General features: G+C 36.2%; 1 long non-coding RNA gene across 1 annotated transcript in view; it reads right to left on the reverse strand.

Annotated features, from left to right (window-relative positions):
• Nucleotides 1–14,026: 14,026 nt before the first annotated feature.
• The window catches only part of LOC140849873 (uncharacterized), a 120,041-nt gene continuing 112,181 nt past the window's right edge, over nucleotides 14,027–21,886 (reverse strand). Inside the window, exons 4-5 of the long non-coding RNA XR_012132180.1 lie at nucleotides 16,830–16,966; nucleotides 14,027–15,616 (exon numbers count right to left, since the gene is read on the reverse strand). This is a non-coding gene — a long non-coding RNA (uncharacterized lncRNA). The remainder of the gene's footprint in view (nucleotides 15,617–16,829; nucleotides 16,967–21,886) is intronic.

The raw sequence follows: 21,886 nt of genomic DNA on the forward strand, positions 1-21,886 counted from the left end.
TCCACTCTTCTCTCTCATAATCATTCTCTCCATCTCTTTGGCAGTAGGATTTAAAAATGTCTTGTCAATTACTTTAGTAGTTCTGACTTTTGCAATTAAAACACTACAAAAATTTCCCTGACTCTTGAATTTTCATTCTCTGTTACATGCACTTAAGTATTTGGGATTCTTGAATTCTTCTATTTGTCTGCTAAGATTTAGAAATTTTTCTCAAAGAATTCTTTTGTATATGTATGGGTTTCAGAGAGACATTTGCATTAGGATGATCTCATAACACAACTTGTGATCATTTCCAAACCTAAGATTCAGGAGAGAATATATTCATTCTCATCACAATTAACCCAGTACACATTAAAAAAAATTTACTTGTTTCTGCCAACATCTTTATTTCTTATAGCTTGTTTCTTCTTTATAGCACTAACAGTCAGAAAATGTATAATTTTATCCTTCTGTGTAAGTGAATGATATTATTACATCACATTCAACATCAACACTCCCATTTCCAATACCATTTTTCACTTTATTGTTTTAAAATCTCTTTTGCATCATGATCCATGATGAGCTCATTAGAAAATAACAACAAAAATGCAAAAGAGAACACAGCAAATTGCAGTTCATAGTTGTGAGCACTTATAATTTACATGTTAGGCAGCTGCCAACCTTTGATGGCAAAAGCTCTACAGAATTCATAGTTTCTTAAACAAGGAAATGCTTTTTGAAATTTTGAACTTAGTTTAAGACATGTTTTTGTTTTTATTTTTAAAAATTTCATATAAAGTGAAATGGAATTAAACAAGGATGAGACCCTTCCAATAATTCTTTACAAATTTAATGACTCCATTTTTTAAAAAGTGTTTTATTATAAAGCATTAAATGTCTAAAGTGTTAGCAGATATGGCACAGTAAAATACTCTTTTGATAGTACAAATGTAAGAAAATGACTTTTATTTTGTGTTTTACCTAAAACTTCAGCCAATTAATCTTATCAGCTGCAATTAGACAATAGTGTTTGCCCTGAGATTCTCAAACATCAGTGCTGTCACTGTAACTTAATATGGTCATATGGCTAAGCTTAGAACCAATTTTTAAACAATAACTTCTGTTATAGTAGCTTTTTGTAGTTTATTACATTCAGCCCACATGTATAAATTTTCACTTGTTTAGAAATTCCTAGATATTTAATTGTTTCTTTGTTGCATTTACTCCAGTCATTTTAAAGAAGTAAATATTCTCCAATTAATGAGACCTAAAATTATACTGACTATTTTGTTTTCCTTTTCTATGACTAATAACAGACATAATTTTAGTAGCCAGAAACACGGAAGTATGTGGTCTTAAATGTGGCAAATAATTTTTTGACTCAATAATATTGTTTCTCATAGTTTTTGTATTCCATGATGCTAATGAACATGATATAGTATGTACATCTATTTCATTACCATCTTCTTTTCGGTGTTACTAAGCCATCACTTTCTATTGCTTTACCTGTTCTTAATATCTTTCCAATGCCCAAAATCCTCTGTGGTTTGGTGATATTTAGAAATCATCATATTCTACTGATCATTTTCTGCCTTTATCAACATGTTTCCTCAGAATTATGTTGACTTTAAAAATTCTGTTTGGTACACACATATTCCTGTGCTCCATTTGGTATTTCATCAACAAATAATTTTGAGAATGCTCATGCTCTCTGATTGATTATCTTTGGGAAATACTGTTCTAACTAACATATTAGTTACCTTTTAATATCATAGTATATTGGTTAAGACTTTTTGGTTGAAAGTAACAGAAAACAACTAAATTCAGTTTAAGCAAAATGAAGCAAATTATTAAGTGGTGACAGAATTGTCTCAGAGATCCCAAAGATAGGAAGGAGCTGTAACTAGAAACTGAAATTCTGTTAAGAACCCAGATCTCTTGGCTTTGTTTTTCTCCTTTTGTGACTGCTGTCATCTTCTCTTCCTCCTCCTCCTATCCTCTCCTCCTTTTCCCCTCTCTTTTCTCCCCCCTTTCTCTGTTGGTTTCCTCTGCTTCTTCATTCACAGGGAGGGCAGAATATTGCCAAGTCACAGCTTCCTATGACTTCCTATGACTTCCTGACTGTATTCAGATTCCAGTCATCCAGAGGACTGCTCCCTGGTTCTCAATTCTGGCTTCAAATTATTAGAACTCTCTGACTTGTCCAGATTGGATCAGGTGACACTTCTGACTCAATCACCCATAGCCAAGAGGGTAGCATCCCTGTACAAATATGGCTGTCAGGTGCTCATCTTTGGAAAAGGTGGCCACTTCCAAGAAAAAGAATGGAACATTAGGAGTTGGAAACCTAAATTCTCCATTTTATTTTTTTATCATCCCCAAAACGTCACCATTAGTTCTTCAAATCTCAAAAAAAAAAAAAAAAACACTTAGTTTATGGTGAAAGGTCAAAATAAAATTAACTCCTGATTTTCATTAATTTGTAGAAAAGTTATTGACTCCCTAGTTTGAAAGTAACTAATAACACAAGTTAATATATGTGAAGCATTAAGAAAAATGTCTGACACATGGTCAGTACTATACCAGTGTTTGCTCTTATTCTTATATTCAGTTATTCATTCTGTGTATAGTAAGTATGCCAGTAAGTATAGTAAATGTTGGACATACAGATTTGCATAATACTCTATATTTTCTACCTTTAAAAAGTTCAGCTTAAAAACCATCTAGAAATATGGAAATTAAGCTTTTACAACAAGAGATTAAGTAAAATACACTATGCTTTATAATTGATAAACGTTATTTACAATGTAAGATGTGACTAAGCACTGTAACTTAAGCAAAATTGATCTTTCCTGTCTCACACATCATCTTTCTGTATGGTGATTTCTTTTCATATCCTTCCTCACTACTCTCAGTGCTGTTTGTAAGTCCAAATGGGCCACACATGGGACCTGTCCTCTGCCTAGCCCTTCAGGATTTTAACCTTTTCAGAAAGCTTCTCTTTCTCCTGTGGATTTTATGTTGCATTTGCTAACTGCCTGATAAATCACTGGCTAAACAGTTGGGAAAAATGCTGTGAAATGTAAAATATTGGGGCCCATTGCTCCCTTCCCCTACCTATCGGATCTGGCAGGATATGAGGAGGAGGGCACAAGTGGCAGAGTGGCCATCTGAGAACAGACAAGGGAGGTGAGGCCAAGCACCCAAGTGGTGAACTTGAGAAGGTAGAAACAGACACACATCAAATTCACGGCTACAACAATGTGGCAAACTAATTGCTGCTACAGAGAGCCCACCAGCAGGAGTTAGATAATCCTAAATAATTTAATCACAAATGAATGTAGAATGGGGTGGGAGAGTATGATGAACACAATAAGGACTGAATATATAGCTTTACAAGCCTGAACTGAAATCCTCCTGATGCTCTTCCTCTTTCTTTATAGAATTTGAAAGTACTTTGCTAACCAAGTGGCTGTTACCTGAGCTAAATACTTCCACTAGGACAGGAAGAGGCCTGTCCTGTAATCTTTTGCTTAAGAGCGGCTGTGATAGTTTACAAGTGAACCTCAGCTTTGGAAAGGGCAAAAGTTTGCTGATAGGACAACTGGAATTAGTTTGCTTCCTAATGCATTGTGAGTTGTCTACTTGCAACACCCTACCCATGATTATTCTCTGTGATCCTGTCTCATTACTTGACGAATCCTCTATTTTGTTAATGCTTGTCTTCAGTCTGTTTCCCTCTTAACTCAACATGTTTTAATTAGAAGCCTCCCATGATCTACTTACCTCCACAAACTAATGCTGTCTGTGTACGTATGTCCTTCTCTGAACCATTTTTTTTGAGTTTCAGAGTCCTGCTTTGGTTTGACTGCCAGGCACCTCAGATATAATAAGTATAAAAGTGAGTATGTAGATCATGGGAAGATGGTGGTGTGAGTAGTTCAGAGGAAATCTCCTCCCCAAAACATATATATTTATGAAAATACAATAAATACAACTATTCCTAAAAGAGACACCAGTGGATGCAGTACAACAGCCAGGATACACTACATCTGTGAGAACTCAACATCACATGAAGGGGGTAAGATACAAGCCACGGCCAGGCAGGACCCGAATGCTCCCCCACCCCAGAACCTGGCAGGAAGAAAGGAGTCAGAATGGGGAGGGAGTGAAAGCCCAGGATTGCTAAACAACCAGCTCTAGAAATCCGCACCCAGAGCACAGACACAAGGTGCATGGGACGCTGGATATTAGAGAAACGGAAAAGCAAAACCTGTGGGCAGGTCCCTGCAACTGGTGCCCCTGAGACAAAAGAAAAGCGAGTGCTTTCTGCAAGTCTTAAAGAGACAGGGACCCCATTGCAGGACGAAGTCATCCTGGCACACTTAGCCAGCAGCTGGGAATCCCGGGGAACCTTAGGCACCCTAAATCCCAGGGAGGCAGTGCAGCTCAGAAGTCCCTCATGACATTAAGCAGCCTGCCAGTCATTCCTCCAACTGGCCCAGATCCTGACACACTGGCCCAGTAGCGGGAGAGTGGCAGTGTATGCCGGGGGCGGCAGCGCCGGAAGGGACCGGGAGCGGATCGCATGCACCAATGGTGCCAGAGGGGACAAGGAGAGGCTTCTGTGAGCCTGCAGTAGTGGCAACTGAACAGCCCAGGTGCGGCTCATGCACACCGGCAGCAGTGGAGCCAGAGGAGTGTGGGAGAGGTCTGCGCGGGAGAGCCCTGTGCGCACCTGCAGCAGAGCCAGAGGGAGCAGGCATGTTCCCAGCAGCCGACTGGAATCCCAGCCCAATGCACAGTTGCCTGGGCCAGACCCAAAGGCTGCTGCTGGCACACAGCTGTCCAGCAGGGGCACCGCTATCACAGAGGAATGCACCTGGCCTGCCTGCCACTCCCCACAGGGCTCCGTGCTGCTCTGAGAGAGACCCCACCCACAGCAGCTTAGGGGATTAACCCAGTGGCTGCTCCAGGAGTGTGGGTAACTGATACAGGCAGCAGAGAAGGGCAAGGCATCCAGAAAGCAGGAAAGGACTTTCTTCTCCCAGCTGACACACACGCAACCTGCCTATAGCCACCGCTATCACCATGAAAAGGGAAAAAAATTTAGTCCAGTCTAAGATAGTTCAGACAACACCTGAGAGAGGATCTGCAGAGACAGACCTAACCAGTCTCCCTGAAAGAGAATTCAAAATAAAAATCATAAACATGCTGACAGAGCTGCAGAGAATATGCAAGAGCTAAGGGATGACGTCCAGAGGGAGATTACAGATGTCCGGAGGGAGATTACAGAAGTAAAACAAACTCTGGAAGGATTTATAAGCAGAATGGATAAGATGCAAGAGGCCATTGATGGAATAGAAACCAGAGAACAGGAGCACATAGAAGCTGACACAGAGAGAGATAAAAGGATCACCAGGAATGAAACATTAAGAGAACTGTGTGGCCAATCCAAAGGAACAATATCCGCATTATAGGGGTACCAGACGAAGAAGAGAGAGAAAAAGGGATAGAAAGTGTCTTTGAAGAAATAATTGCTGAGAACTTCCCCAAACTGGGGGAGGAAATAGTTGCTCAGACTACGGAAGCCCACAGAACTCCCGAGAGATGGGACCCAAAGAGGACAACACCAAGACACATAATAATTAAAATGGCAAAGATCAAGGACAAGGACAGAGTATTAAAGGCGGCCAGAGAGAGAGAAAAAGATAACCTACAAAGGAAAACCCATCAGGCTATCATCAGACTTCTCAACAGAAACCTTACAGGCCAGAAGAGAATGGCATGATATACTTAATGCAATGAAACAGAAGGGCCTTGAACCACGGATACTGTATTCAGCATGATTATCAGTTAAATATGAAGGAGGGATTAAATAATTCCCAGAGAAGCAAAAGTTGAGGGAATTTGCCTCCCACAAACCACCTCCACAGGGTATCTTAGAGGGACTGCTCTAGATGGGGGCACTCCTAAAAAGAGCACAGAACATAACACCCAACATATGAAGAAGGGAGGAGGAGGAATAAGAAGAGAGAGAAATAATCATCAGACTGTGTTTATAATAGCTCAATAAGCAAGTCAAGTTAGACAGTAAGGTAGTAAACAAGCTAACCTTGAACCTTTGGTAACCACGAATCTAAAGCCTGCAATGGCAATAAGTACATATATTTCAATAATCACACTAAATGTAAATGGACTGAATGCACCAATCAAAACACACAGAGTAATAGAATAGATAAAAAAGCAAGACCCATCTATATGCTGCTTACAAGAGACTCACCTCAAACCCAAAGATATGCACAGATTAAAAGTCAAGGGATGGAAAAAGATATTTCATGCAAACAACAGAGAGAAAAAAGCAGCTGTTGCAATACTAGTATCAGAAAAAATAGACTTCAAAATAAAGAAAGTAACAAGAGATAAAGAAGGATATTACATAATGATAAAGGGCTCAGTCCAACAAGAGGATGTAACCATTATAAACATATATGCACCCAATACAGGAGCACCAATATATGTGAAACAAATACTAACAGAATTAAAGGAGGAAATAGAATGCAATGCATTCATTTTGGGAGACTTTAACACACCACTCACTCATCAGACAGAAAATAAGTAAGGACACAGAGGCACTGAACAACACACTAGAACAGATGGACATAATAGACATCTGTAGAACTCTACATCCAAAAGCAACAGGATACACATTCTTCTCAAGTGCACATGGAACATTCTCCAGAATAGACCACATACTAGGCCACAAAAAGAGCCTCAGTAAATTCAAAAAGATTGAAATCCTACCAACCAACTTTTCAGACCACAAAGGCATAAAACTAGAAATAAATTGTACAAAGAAAGCAAAAAGGCTCACAAACACATGGAGGCTTAACAACATGCTCCTAAATAATCAATGGATCAACAACCAAATTAAAATGGAGATCCAGCAATACATGGAAACAAATGACAACAATACAAAGCCCCAACTTCTGTGGGACGCAGCAAAAGCAGTCTTAAGAGGAAAGTATATAGCAATCCAAGCATATTTAAAGAAGGAAGAACAATCACAAATGAAAAGTCCAATGTCACAATTGTCGAAATTGGAAAAAGAAGAACAAATGAGGCCTTAGGTCAGCAGATGGAGGGACATAATAAAGATCAGCGAAGAAATAAATAAAATTGAGAAGAATAAAACAATAGAAAAAAATCAATGAAACCAAGAGCTGGTTCTTCAAGAATATAAACAAAATAGATAAGCCTCTAGCCAGACTTATTAAGAGAAAAAGAGAGTCAACACACATCAACAGAATCAGAAATGAGAAAGGAAAAATCATGACAGACCCCACACAAATACAAAGAATTGTTGGAGAATACTATGAAAACCTATATGCTAACAAGCTGGAAAACCTAGGAGAAATGGACAACTTCCTAGAAAAATACAACCTTCCAAGACTGACCCAGAAAGAAATAGAAAATCTAAGCTGACCAATTACCAGCAACAAAATTGAATCAGTAATCAAAAAACTACCCAAGAACAAAACCCCCGGGGCAGATGGATTTACCTCAAAATTTTATCAGACATACAGAGAAGACATAATACCCATTCTCCTTAAAGTTTTCCAAAAAATGGAAGAGGAGGGAATACTCCCAAACTCATTCTATGAAGCCAACATCACCCTAATGCCAAAACCAGGCAAAGACCCCACCAAAAAAGAAAACTACAGACCAATATCCCTGATGAATGTAGATGCAAAAATACTCAACAAAATATTAGCAAACCGAATTCAAAAATACATCAAAAGGATCATAAACCATGACCAAGTGGGATTCATCCCAGGGATGCAAGGATGGTACAACATTCGAAAATCCATCAACATCATCCACCACATCAACAAAAAGAAGGACAAAAACCACATGATCATCTCCATAGATGCTGAAAAAGCATTTGACAAAATTCAACATCCATTCATGATAAAAACTCTCAACAAAATGGGCATAGAGGGTAAGTACCTCAACATAATAAAGGCCATATATGATAAATCCACAGCTAACATCATACTGAACAGCGAGAGGCTGAAAGCTTTTCCTCTGAGATCGGGAACAAGAGAGGGATGTCCACTCTCCCCACTGTTATTCAACGTGGTACTGGAGGTCCTAGCCATGGCAATCATACAAAACAAAGAAATACAAGGAATCCAGATTGGTAAAGAAGAAGTCAAACTGTCACTATTTGCAGATGACATGATATTGTACATAAAAAACCCTAAAGACTCCATTGCAAAACTACTAGAACTAATATCGGAATTCAGCAAAGTTGCAGGATACAAAATTAACACACAGATATCTCTAACTTTCCTATACACTAACAATAAACTAATAGAAAGAGCAAACAGGAAAACAATTCCATTCACAATAGCATCAAAAAGAATAAAATACATAGGAATAAACCTAACAAAGGAAGTGAAAGACCTATACCCTGAAAACTACAAGACACTCTTAAGAGAATTTAAAGAGGTCACTAATAAATGGAAACTCATCCCATGCTCCTGGCTAGGAAGAAATAATATCGTCAAATTGGCCATCCTGCCAAAGCAATATACAGATTCGATGCAATCCCTATCAAATTACCAACAACATTCTACAATGAACTGGAACAAATAGTTCAAAAATTCATATGGAACCGCCAAAGACTCCAAATAGCCAAAGCAATCCTGAGAAGGAAGAATAAAGTGGGTGGGGGGGGCTAGCTCCCCAACTTCAAGCTCTACTACAAAGCCACAGTAATCAAGACAATTTGGTATTGGCACAAGAACAGAGTCACAGACCAGTGGAACAGAATAGAGACTCCAGATATTAACCCAAACATACATGGCCAATTAATATACAATAAATGAGCCATGGTCATACAATGGGGAAATGACAGTCTTTTCAACAGATGGTTCTGGCAAAACTGGACAGCTACATGTAAGAGAAAAACTGAATCACTGTCTAACCTCATACACAAAAGTAAATTCGAAATGGATCAAAGACCTGAATGTAAGTTATGAAACCATAAAACTCTTGGAAAAAAACATAGACAAAAATCTCATGGACATAAACATGAGTGACTTCTTCATGACCATATCTCCCCGGGCAAGGGAAACAAAGGCAAAAATGAACAAGTGGGACTATATCAAGCCAAAAAGCTTCTGTACAGCAAAGGACACCATCAATAGAACAAAAAGGTATCCTACAGTTTGGGAGAACATATTCATAAATGACAGATCCGATAAAGACTTGACATCCAAAATATATTAAGAGCTCACACACCTCAACAAACAAAAAGCAAATAATCCAGTTAAAAAATGGGCAGAGGAGCTGAATAGACAGTTCTCTAAAGAAGAAATCCAGATGGCCAACAGACACATGAAAAGATGCTCCACATTGCTAATCATCAGAGAAAGGCAAATTAAAACCACAATGAGATATCACCTCACACCAGTAAGGATCGCCATCATCGAAAAGACACACAGCAACAAATGTTGGCAAGGTTGTGGAGAAAGGGGAACCCTCCTACACTGCTGTTGGGAAGGTGAATTAGTTCAACCATTGTGGAAAGCAGTATGGAGGTTCCTCAGAATGCTCAAAATAGAAATGCCATTTGACCCAGGACTTCCACTTCTAGGAATTTACCCTAAGAATGAAGCACTCCAGTTTGAAAAAGACATATGCACCCCTATGTTTATTGCTGCACTATTTACAATAGTCAAGATACGGAAGGAACCTAAATGCCCCTCAGTAGATAAATGGATAAAGAAGATGTGGTACATACACACAATGGAATAGTACTCAGACATAAGAAAAAAACGGATCCTACCATTCGCAACAACATGTATGGAGCTAGAGGGTATTATGCTCAGTGAAATAAGACACGCGGAGGAAGACAAGTACCAAATGATTTCACTCATATGTGGAGTATAAGAACAAAGGAAAACTGAAGGAACAAAACAGCAGCAGAAGCACAGAACCCAAGAATGGACTAACAGTTACCAAAGGGAAAGGGACTGGGGAGGATGGGTGGGAAGGGGGGGACAAGGGCAGGGAAAAAGAAAGGGGGCATCATGATTAGCATGTATAGTGCATGGGGGGCATGGGGAGGGCTGTGCAACACAGAGAAGACAGGTAGTGATTTTACAGCATCTTACTACGCAGATGGACAGTGACTGTGAAGGGGTATGTGGGGGGGACTTGTTGAAGGGGGAGCCTAGTATTCATAATGTTCTTCATGTAATTATAGATTAATGATACCAAAAAAAAAAAGTGAGTACGTGTACTCCCTTCCAACCCTGCCTCCTCCAGTTAAATTAGTCAACTCATGAACCAAGTATCAAAAGCCCTTCATATTGTATCTTAGTTAATGGTAGCACTGGCTATCCAGACCCACAATGAGCAATTCTATATTTCTCTTCTTCCTCACTACTTACATATAATAAGTAGACTAATTTAGAAATATCCCCCTTAAATATTTTCTCAAATCTGTATCTTACCTCTATGCTTCCCTGCTACAGTTTCTTTAGATAAGGCCCTAATAATTATTTTTTAAAATTTATGTTCTTTTTAACATATGAAAATATATTATATGTAAGTACATATGTGTAACTTATGAAATGCAATAACAAATGAGCAATATACAAACTTATGGCCAACATAAGAATTAAACCACTACCAAAATTTTTGAAGTTATCTGTGTTTTTTTCCCTGTCCCATGTACATGCCTCTCTAAATTCATGGAAACTTATTACCCTGAGTTGTCTATTGATCATTTCCAATTTTTAATAATTTAAAAACCACATATACTCATGTCCATAAACAATATGTTGTTTAGTTTTGCTGGTTTTGAACTTTGTAATATTTTGCCCTATGTATGTCATCTTGTACTACTTTTTCACTCAAAATTATCCTCTTATAATTTATTCATGTGTGAGCAGATCGGGTTCCTTCTTTTTCACTGCTATATATCTCATTGCAGAATATGAGACAATGCATTTATCATACTCCCATCTAAGAAGCTTAGAGTTGTTTCTATACTGCTGCTATTACAAATAATGTTAGTATGAACATTTTCATAAATTTTACTCAGGTCTCAGATGCAAAAACTTCTCTAGATTATATACCTAGGAGGCAAATGGCCTGGGCATAAGATGTACAAATGTTTAAATGATAGTGCCAGTTTTTTCCAAAATAGTTGTATCAATTCTTCACCATAACTTTGCCAAACCTCATGCTATTAGACTTAATAATTTTTGCCAATCCTCTGGTCTAAATGCTGCTTAACAGGTTTTAATTTATTACATAGTTTTTGATGCTGAGCATCTTTTCAGATCATAGAGTTTCACTTTCCATTTTTTGTGAAATATGATTTCATTGGTTGCCATTTTTTTTCATTGGGTTGTCTTTTTTTATTGCATGATTTGTCTTTTCATTTTCCTTGTGTCTTTTGATGAGAAGTCATTTTTAATTTTAATATTTCCTGTTAGGGTTAGCACTTTTTGTGTTTTAGTTAGGAAAATGCTTCACTACTTTAAGTTGATAAAGATAGTATCCTACATTTCAAAAGTTGTAAGATTTTGCTTATAATTTTTTTATTTACCAGGAATTATTTTTTTCTTTATAATGTGAGGTAGGGATACAATTTCATTACATAGATAATCACATGGATAAACTAGCAACACTGTAAAAATATACATATTTTCCCCAATGGTCTGCAGTGGCACCTCTGCCCTATATTAAAGCTCCTTGTGTGTTTGGATCTATGTTTGGATTTTCTCCTCTGTTTCATTGGTTTAGTTGTATATCCTGGTATTTTAATTAATAATAAGGCAAAGAATTTGTTTTTGCATTCCCCAAAACAGTTGTTTTTGCAGCTCATCATAGTTCTGGTTAATCGACATGATAGAGCACTCTTTCATTAAGCCTCCTTTATCCTGTTCAGTAAAGTTTTATAATTTTCTCCATATAGATCTTGCATATATTTTGAGCCTCTATGGTTTATTGCCTGTCCTATTTTATTCGCCTCTTAAATCATTTTCTATCTTGATTCCTTAAATCCATTATTTATGCTGCATCCATGATATATTTTGAATATCCAAATCTCTAATATTTATGGGCATAGGAAAATGTGTGATATTTTAAGTTTAAAGTCATGTTACCAAAAGCTATACACAAAATAAGTTCTCATTGGGAAAACTGTGTATTTTAATATGTATTTGTAGAAGGTAAGGGCTAGAGTAATCATCACAAAAACAAATATGCGAATGGTGATAATCTCTGGGTATTGTGATGCTGGCATGGTTGTTTAAAAATTGCTTATCTATACTCCTTTGTAAGAACATGCTACCAATTTAAGCATCACACACATACATATCATATATATGAATTACATATAAGAATACAATTTGGTCGTCCTTTTAGCTGTTATTCCTCTTCATTAAGAAAGATTAAAACCTCAGTCAAGGCAATGTCTCTGTCCTGATCCTGTTCTAATTCTCTTCTGCTCTTCTGTCACTGTCCCTGTTGAGTGTCACTCTGTGTGATGTCAGATTTCTAGCTGCTGCATACCTCTATCTTCAGTTGCTTAAATCTCGCACATTAATCATTGAATCTTTTTTTTACCATATTCTAATTAACCAACTCCTTTTCTGCATTCCAAAAAAAATGAAGTTGGGAGTTTCCAAAGACTACTGGGTGATCTAATGTGACCACAGTTAAAAAGAAAAGGCTGTTATTCCAAAGGTATGCTGTTAGAATTGGCTACAGGAGGAACTGTTTGTAGCTAAAATGCCAAGAAATAACCACCATAGGCAAGGGAAACTCAGTGTTTTTTTTTTTTAGTTATCAAATTATTAATTTATTAATATTGCATTAAAGTGGACTGAAATAAGGCCTCACGTAAGTGAAAGGTCATTTTTTTCTTAGCCTTCCTTCACCTACCCATCCAGCCCCATATGTGTACCAGGAAACTGGAAACGCCGTTCCTGGGCTTTGCGCACATTCTGTAGCCCGCCGTGTTCTCATCCTGACTGATTTCCAACCCCACTCCTCCCCACCAGGCAGCCCAGATCCTAGGTGCAGGGGGCTGCTGGGCTGTTTGGCCCAGTACATCCAGTTCCCTCTGTGTGCTTGTCCTCTGCTGCCCCTTTGGCCTGAATGGCCATTTCAGTGTGCTGCCACACCAGTGATGGGATCTTTCCAGTCCAGAGCCATCTACTAATGTCACTCTGCACTGTGTATTTTTGGAAGAGCCTTGAGCTCAGATATTGAGCTCCGTGATGATATCTTGGTGCTGGCATGTTGAGAACCCAGTGTCACCCCAATTATAAGGACAAACCTAGAGCCTGGTTGCATATGAACTGGATATGATCTTCTAACATACATGTTGCCTTGTTTCCTTACCAGCTGAGAACTGCAGTGCAGCGCTAAGAGTGAATGAAAGGAGGGAGCCATGAATTCCTGCCAGTTTTGTAATGCCCACTATTAGAAGAAAAGTAATCATTTATGAGATCAACACTGTCAAAGGGAGCTGCTGCCACCAGGGGGTCAGAAGTTCCTGTTCACTGGATATTACCTCTAATTGCACCTATAAATATAAGACAGAGGAGACTCCAATGCACCAATGTTTCTTTTCCTCCTTTCCATTCTAGTGAATGACACATAGCAATGAGGAAAGATCAGAAACCACATGCCTTCTCTGGTGGCAGTTCATCCTGAGACTCAGAGATTATCTGGAAAGTTATTTGAAACAATAAAAAAAAATTTGATACATGAACCTAAAAAGCATCTGCACAGCAAAGGAAACCATCAACATGAAAAGGCAACCTACTGTATGGGAGAATGTATTTGCAAATGATATATTCAATAAAGGGCTAGCATCTAAAATACGTGAAGGACTCATACAACTCAATACCAAAAAAACAATCTAATTAAAAAAATGGGCAGAGAACCTGAATAGACATTTTTCCAAAAAAGACATACAGATGAACAACAGACACATGAAAAGATGCTTAACATCACTAATCATGAGGGAAATGCAAATCAAAACCATAGTGAGATATCACCTAACACCAGAATGGCTAATATCAACAAGATAAGAAATGACAAGTGTTGGTGAGGATGTAGAGAAAAAGGAACTCTTGTACACTGCTGGTGGGATTGAAAATTGGTACAGACACTATGGAAAGTAGTATGGAGGGTTCTCAGAAAAAAAAAAATACCACATGATCCAGCAATTCTACTTCTGGGAGTTTATCCAAAGAAGACAAAATCGATAATTTGAAAGATACATGCACTGCTATGTTTATTGCGGCATTATTTACAATAGCCAAAATATGGACGCAGTCCAAATGTCCATCAGCAGATGAATGGATAAAGAAGATGTGTTACATATACACAATGGAATATTACTCAGCCATATAAAAGAATGAAATCTTGTCATTTGCATCAACCTGGATGGAACTAGAGAGTATTATACTAAGTAAAATAAGTCAGAAAAATATAAATACCATATGATGTCACTTATATGTGGAATCCAAAAAACAAAACAAATGAACAAACAAAACAGAAACAAACTCAGACACAGAGAATAGCTTGGTGGTTGCCACAGGGGAGAGAGTATGGGGGATCAATGAAATAATGAACAGGGAAAAATTAGTGAAAATGTTTGATATCTTGATCTTAGTGATAGTCACATAAGTGTATATACACATCAAAATATACTGAACTATGTATAGCTATGATTTGTACATTTTATTGTATGTAACTTAATAAAAAAAGATTTGTACATTTTATTGTACGTAACTCAATAATAAAAAAAAAGAATTTGAATTGTAAGTCAATTATCAGCTTTCCAAAGAAAGTATATGTTTGGAGAAAGTGAAGTGCATTTAGGGTAGATTAAATTTAATGTTTAACACAATTCTTCAGTAAATGTATCCAAAAATTTACCTATAGTTTGTAAAATTATCCTCTAAGAATTACTTTTTTATAGGTTCCAGTTTTAAGACCAATGAAATTAAACATGAAATATTTTTTTCTCCAATGTCTAGGCCATGTTGTAATTTCCTTATTGATTTCACCTATCTCCTTACCTGAAAGAAGGGTCAGAAAAGGGGTGTGTTATGAGTTAAGTGGCAGTCTCATTATGTTCTGGTTATATATTGCTGTGTAACAAACCACTCTAAAAACTGAGTGGCTTAAAACAGTAGTTTATTATTATCTCTACAGTTCTACAGGTTGACTGAATCATCCCGGTGGTTCTTACTTGTTGTCTCCTAGGTTTCGGCCAGTTAGAAGCTGGGCCTGGAGTCTCTGAAGGCTTGATTGGGCTGGTTGTTCAGATGGCTCATTCACGTGATGGAGAATTATGCTACCTGTCAGTAGGGTGCTCAGCAGAGGCTGTTGATAGAAATGCCAACACATGGCCTCTCCATGTGACTTGGTCTTCTCACAGCATGGCAGCTGAGTTCTGAAATGGAATGTCCTAAGTGTAAGTGCTCCAAGAGGCTGAAAAAGGAAGCTGCCAGTACTTTTGAGATCTGGGTTCAGCCTTCTTAGAATGTCACTTTTGCCACATTCTTTTGGTCAAAGCAGTCACAGTGTCCACCTAGTTTCAAGAGTAGAGAAAACAGACTTCACCACTTGATGGAAGATTGGCAAGGTCACGTTGCAAGCAAGCAAGTTACAATCTAATTTATCACACAACAGTTCTGTTTGTAAATTTTTATTTCAGTTATTAATTTCACCAGATAAATGTCACAGAGTTGGAAGAGTTCAATATAAATGATGAAATTCAGTAAGTTATTTAAGGCAGTATGTAAATTAGGATGTGATAAATTGCCTTCATGTTGGTATGAAATCTGAAGCAATAACTCAAGTTTCAGTTATCTCTTGTGATCACTTTTTATAAGTGAACCTAAAACATTTTTCAGTTATTTAATGAATTAAATTATGAATTAATTTATCTTTTTGATAACATCATTAGGAAATGTTTATTATTAGCCTTTAAATGTTCAGTATAATATTTAGAATATTATGATTACTGCATTATCTTTTTACATGGGGATTGGGAAATTAGGAATGTTTAGTGGGAAACTCAATTTACTAGAAATGTATTATTTTAAAAAATGAACTAGTAAATGTAAACTAATTTATTCTCATCTCTTTAGAATCTTATGAAGTTATGGAAGGGCCTCAAATATATCTTTTTTTAGATGAAATATATATATATTTATATATATATACACACATATATTATTGGAGGCATATTCTTGGTATGTAAGAACAAATTTGTTGGATTTGTTCGACCAATAATTGTTCTATGTAGTCAACTGACTAGTGCTCTGGTATCTTGTAATTGATGGAAAGCTACAAAATTCCCACATAACTTTATGTTGTATTAAGGCTGTAGAATGAAATATATAATTGTTCAGTGGACATGCATACTTGCTACATTTTTCCGTCAAAAGAAAAAAATAATGTAACTAAACTCTATGCTCTCTTTTTCCCACATCATTTCTATTTTGTTAATCCTGACAAGCTGAGAACATTTTTGTCAATATATGAGGGGATGGGAGTAGCATTTTGGCTATGAATGTGTCAAGATGATTGTGGCTAAAAAACGGCAGTTTATGGGACACGTGGCTATGCTATGAAGTAGTATTTGGAATAATCTGGGAATTGGGAGTAGATAGGTCAAGAAGTCTTTTGAGGTATGGCAAAAAGAAAGCCATTTAAAAAGATAAATTGCATTATAAGGTCTAGGTGGGCACTCTGGGAAGTGGGAGACCCAACTATAAAAACAATGAAATGGTAAATACCTTGGCTTTCACATTCTCTTTTACTCAACTGATTTCTCATTTCTTCCTCCAGCATAAACAGGCTTCCAAACTTTAGTGAGGAGCTTCTTTTGTCATGCATGCATTGACTTTCCCTACATGGGGCACCCCAGGAATGCCTAAAAGCAAGATGAAATAAAGAAGCATAAATTCAGAGATGTCATTTCTCCATCCTGTTTATAGAAGAGAGGAGAAACAAATTTATTAGCTAGCAATAGGCAATATCTGAATAGCTAGTGAGAAAAGCCAATAAAATTAAATGCTCTGTTAAAATATTAATTAACTGGCAGAGATGAACACTTCCCAATCAGTTTAAATTTTGCTGATTTGGTTACCAAAAATTTATCTTTTTTTCCAAAGTTTTTGAGAATATCAAGGTGAATTTTGTACCTTAGTGTATCTAAAAGTATGTAAGCACATTAAATTTTATTACTATTCTTAGTTTTAATAATAGCTTTATTGAGGTATAGTTTACATACCATATAATTCACCTAACTAAAATGTACAATTACATGGTTCTGATATATACACAAAGTTATGCAACCATCATTACCGTCAATTTTAGAACATTTTCATCACCCTTCCCCCCAAAAACCCATGCCCTTTAGCAGTCATTCCCTTCCTCTGAATCCCCTCTGATTTATTTTCTGTCTCTGTAGATATGCCTATTTATGGTATTTCATTGAACTGGAGTCATACAATATGGTCCTTTGTGACTAGCTTCTCTCATCTAGCATAACTAAGATTTTCAAGGTTCATCTATATTGAAGGATGTATCAAAACTTCATTACTCTTTATTCACAAATAATGTTCCTTTTATATAGATATATCACTGTTATTTATCCATTTATGAGTTAATATACATTTGAATTCTTTCTCCCCTTCAGCTATTATAGCTATGAATATTCATGTTCAAACTTTTGTATGAAAATATGTTTTCAATTTTCTTAGGTAGGAGGGGAATTTCTGGGTTATATGATAATCATGGTAAATTCTATGTTGTTGATGTATTTAGATGTAAAGCAGATAGAGTTCAAAGTTGGGGAACTGGATAGGTAGAAAGTAGTTACTTCTATGTGTCAGTGATACCTGGAGAGGCACCAATAGTTACACACAGTATGATAAACAGAATAAGACAGATAGCCTATTAGACATGAAGGGCAATTATGGAATTGAAATTAGTTCTGTCAGCTAAATCTTAACCACATTCATTAGTAGACATAGTTTTTTGTTCTTTTGCTCTTTTCCCCGGTGGTAGGGAAGATGAGAAAAGCATGAGGCTTGTATGTCCACGCAACCACACAAATAAAGAGCAAATGTCGACTCATATTAAAAAGCAATTAAGTTCATTCATTCACTCATTTATATATTCCTGATCACTTATTACCTAACAAGTCCTTTTCTAGGTGATTAGGCTACATCCCCAAACAAAATGGGTAAGTATTCTTGCCCTCATGGAGCTTATATCCTAGTAGGAATGGGAGATATATGCTATGAACTCATTCCTCCAGAAAATTATGGGTTAGAAAAAAAACAACATGGTTTATACAGATTAAGATATTTGCAGTAAAAAACACACCAACAAAGCCTCTAACCAAATATTCAATTGTATAGTCAACAGAAATTAAAAGTGTCCCATCATATGACATTCCCCTATTTTATTCCATTTCTCAGTGGTGTGTGCTTTTATACATTTTATTTGCCTTTGTAAATATGAGCCATTACTCTTTGATTCTAAGAGGTCACCAGTTGTTAAGATGCACCATTCAAATACTAATATTTTAGCAAAAATATATCAATGAAAGAGACATTACCAGATAAAATGTCCACACTGATTATAAGATATCTCAGGAGAAATGTGAACTTCTTAGGTTTTAATGAATGCTGTATGTGTAACCTGAGTAACTCATGTCCTCCACCTTTTTTCTAAGTAGCATAGGGAAATCCTATTCCGTTGTTGGAGTCACTCCAAACTCTTTCTCTGTTTTTACTGTTGATCACCTCAAGCTATCTTAGCCTCCCACCTGTTAGAGATGATCTATTTAAATATTACTGGCCACTTCTTGCCAGAAGGAATGGCTTTCCAATTGTCACTTTTGGCTGGTGGCTAGGATCTAACTTCCATTACAGGGTTCATTTTTATCTACTTCAGGGTCTCAGTGCTCCAACCCACTATCTCTAAGAATTTGAGGGGGGAAATTCTTGCTACTTTCTAATGTAGTTTAAGCAACTTCACTGATTCAAGTTCATCATTTTAGGGCATAGAAAAATATCCAAACTGTAGTTGGCTTTTAAAATATGAATTTGCCTAATTTTTATATGTGAACGTTTATATATATTAAAAGAATTAGAAATGGAATCATGTTACTTACTCGGCTCCAATGTATGCACATACATATATGGGCAAATCTTATGGGCAATTACCTTATTCATTTTACTAGGTTGCATAGTGTTATATTACACGAATATACGAGACATTAATTAATATTTAGGTTGTTTCCATTTTTTATTATTGTAATATTGCAAGAATGAGCATTTTTTAAACATATATGTATAGATGCATATGTATATGTTCTTTTGAACACTAATGTGAGTATATTTATCTGTTAGAAAAATAAATAAACTTACTTATTAAATACATTTATGCATTAAATAATTTCCTAGTGGTGCTCTGTTAGGTCAATGATATTTAAAATTTTGATATTTTTGGCTAAACTGACTCCCATACAACCCTGAGAGCTATTCCAAAGTCCTAGAGTGGAAGTCAGAACTGGCATTGCCTCTTGTTTTGCAATATTTCTCATGGACACTGCATAAGATGACAAAATCTGCTTTTTTTGCAAAGGTAGTATATTGATGGAAAATTATGGTGAATGGAATAACTTTTGTTTAGTGGTTTGGGACATCCAAAAAAAATGCACTCTAGTGGAATGGTTTTCTATGAATCCATGTCTTCTAAGATTAAAAGGATGTCACTGTCATTGGGAAGTATTTGATAGATGTGGGTAAAATCTAATGGTGATTTGGGCCTGCCAATAATAATCACAGGCCACATTTTAGCCCATTCCCACTTATTTTTATTGTATTTCTCTGACTGTATGTACTTATACATATAAAACACTATTAATTCTATTTTTTCTATTTTTAAGTAACTCTCTAAACATGCAGAAAATGGCGGAAAATCCGCTTGACACAGATATCTGTGCTTTTGCAGAGCAGCACAGTCATCAAGCTGACTGCTGAATTATTGCAAGATAAGATAATTTTCCTTCAAGTCTTAATACCATAAAGGTCACATGATCTGGTGATATTCATGAGGGAACTGTCACTTTCAGGATCTTAATATCAGTCACTCTTCTATCTCTATTTGGTTTATAGATTCAGGAAAGTGTGATAGCACTTACTAGTTGCTCTCAGAAAATTCTCTTTCAAGATAGATTTATTTCCTATTAATGATGAAATGATCCAGTGTTGATTTCAGTTTTTGATATCAACAATTTTATGTTGACATCATTTTTGCTATGCTCACCTTTCAAATTACTATGATCATTCTAGTGACTAAAAGGCTATTATTTGATTTACATTCACTCTGTAATTACCAGCTGTAGCTGAAATTTCTTACTAAATTTGGGTACATGAGGTTATGCCTCAATTAACAAAAGATTTACCTATTTTTTTTGTTTTTTTTATGTGCATTCAGGTAAAGTTAAAGCATAGAAAACTAGAAAAGTAGTACTATCAAAAATTCAATCCTATCTGCATATGATTTTTCATAGATGCATTGGAATTTGTTTTATGGCTTTTTACACATGAAACTAGGATATTTCATGCAATATTTTGTTTGTAGTCATAGTTTTCTCAACACTTATTTTATAACAACACTAAACTATTTTTTCCATTACTCTATTTTCTAAGTTTCATTCTTAGACTATTTTACCTTTATATTCCATGTTATTAATTATGATTAATGAGAGTTAGAGCTTCTAACTGCAGCAACGAAGAACATTCTTAATTAGTGCCTAACAAATGTAATCATTACCTTAATACATTTCCTTTTGTACATGTTCTTATGAAGCAAATCAATGAAGGCAGCAAACAATCTAAAACTAGAAAGTACCTTGCAAGATTTTATACTCCCCTATGCTTAGTGAGTTCTGTAAGTGTGAATGGCAAGTGTCTGTGAAAAATCTTTGAATATGTCTTTACTACTAGGTTTCATGTGATTTATATTCTATTGCAGTCCTTTTTTGTAACACCATAAAATCTTCTCCAATGAAGTATTTCTTTTTTATTGGTCACTTTTGTTAGGATGTATCCAAATTAAAAATATGCTTCTTTTGTTCTAAAAATCTGGGGACTTCAAATAAGAAGACTACTTCTCATGAAATTATCCGTGGATCATTTGCACTTCCCAATATTTTAATATTGGAGTTATTCCTTTTGAATTTTCATATTCTGCTTTTAATGCATTAAATACAGTATCTACCATGAATCTTTATTATGGGAACATCTGGGTTAACTTTGATAGTTACTTTTCTTAACGTGCTGGATAATCATTGAGTTGGAAACTTGAAGGTTACTATATCAAGTTCCTTGGAGGTCAGAGTGTTATTAGATGTCCTTACGGAGGCAGGGAACTAGATAAGGAATTGGAGAAGCACTGAAATACAGGAGTACAAAATATACTGTGGAAAGTTTGCTCTGTAGTGGTATTTCTGCAGGGCAGCAAAGGAGCACCATCAATAATTATCCTTGGTTTTACTCAATGGGATCAGTGTCACTGGTTGATAACCCCTGAAATGTTCTGTGATTTTTAGCATGGGAAGTCATTTCTTAAGATAGAAACTGGTCTCCACACTAGATCAAAAAAACATTTATTTAAAAAAATATGTTATATTAAAGAGAATTTTCCATTCCAGAGCAGTAAAGGTCAAACTTATCCTCTGCCTTATTTGAATATACTTTTAATACCTATACAGATTTTGAAAGAAAGCAAAAATAGCAAGTTAGATCACACCATAGAGGACAATTAAGAATAA

This window comes from Manis javanica, chromosome 6 (genome assembly GCF_040802235.1).
Source record: "Manis javanica isolate MJ-LG chromosome 6, MJ_LKY, whole genome shotgun sequence".
Taxonomy (NCBI): domain Eukaryota; kingdom Metazoa; phylum Chordata; class Mammalia; order Pholidota; family Manidae; genus Manis; species Manis javanica.